The sequence below is a fragment of the Setaria italica genome, chromosome VIII (genome assembly GCF_000263155.2).
Source record: "Setaria italica strain Yugu1 chromosome VIII, Setaria_italica_v2.0, whole genome shotgun sequence".
Lineage (NCBI taxonomy): Eukaryota > Viridiplantae > Streptophyta > Magnoliopsida > Poales > Poaceae > Setaria > Setaria italica.
The window spans coordinates 24,026,586-24,027,678 of record NC_028457.1 but is presented as its reverse complement, the minus strand read 5'-3'; positions in this window follow the sequence as shown (position 1 = coordinate 24,027,678).

Genomic DNA, 1,093 nt, shown 5'->3' with positions numbered 1-1,093 from the left:
CTGCAAAAAAATCATTTGCGGCAACCCATTCCAGCCTGCACCCCTACAACACTATTGGAAAAACTAAACATTCATCCTCGGTCTTAATACCTGCACCCCTATAACACTATTGGTAACACTATTGAAAAACTGAGCATTCATCCTCAGTCTTAATACCAGTTGCTTTTTAGCCTGATATTAATACGAGTATTAATACCGAGCCTAACGGCTAGTCCCCAATGAAAGGTCTCCCATTAGTACCGGCTGGAGGCTTTAAATGGTACTAATGGGAGACCTTTCATTGGGGACTAGCCGTTAGGCTCGGTATTAATACTCGTATTAATATCAGGCTAAAAAGCAACTGGTATTAAGACTGAGGATGAATGCTCAGTTTTTCAATAGTGTTACCAATAGTGTTATAGGGGTGCAGGTATTAAGACCGAGGATGAATGTTTAGTTTTCCAATAGTGTTGTAGGGGTGCAGGCTGGATGGGTTGCCGCAAATGATTTTTTGCAGGTTTGAGGCTGCCCGCAAGTTTAATTATGCCGCCAACAAACAGTTCGAGGACATGTCCTGCATTGATAGGCATCTCTGGCAGTCTGGGTGCTTGCTCAGTAGTAGTACTTCACAGGGTAAACATCAATTCATCACAGCTAAACATGCGGGCAGCGGACAGTTCTATCTCCAATCAAATTAGACTATATTACATCATCAATTAACCACGGATAAACAAGTACTGTTAGCTACTTCCTGGAACTGTTATAGCTTCTTCCATGCGGTGAACTAGATACCTAACACCGGTGGAAAACTCACCATTAGTCCTAATTGGTAAGCCACGTATGTCTCCGAGGATCAACCGGGACTAATCATTCGAGACAAACACTCCAGGAAACATCAAATTTGCCGAGTGTTTTTTCTTTGCTGAGTGTTTTTTTCCAGACACTCGGCAAACAAGCTCTTTGCCAAGTGCCGATCCAAAAACACTCGGCAAAAAAAAAATACACTCGGCAAATAAGGGGTTTTCCGAGTGTAAACAATAAAACACTCGGCAAAGGGGAGTTTGCCGAGTGTTCTTTCACTCCGTGAACGTTTTTTTTTACTCACGCGTGCCCC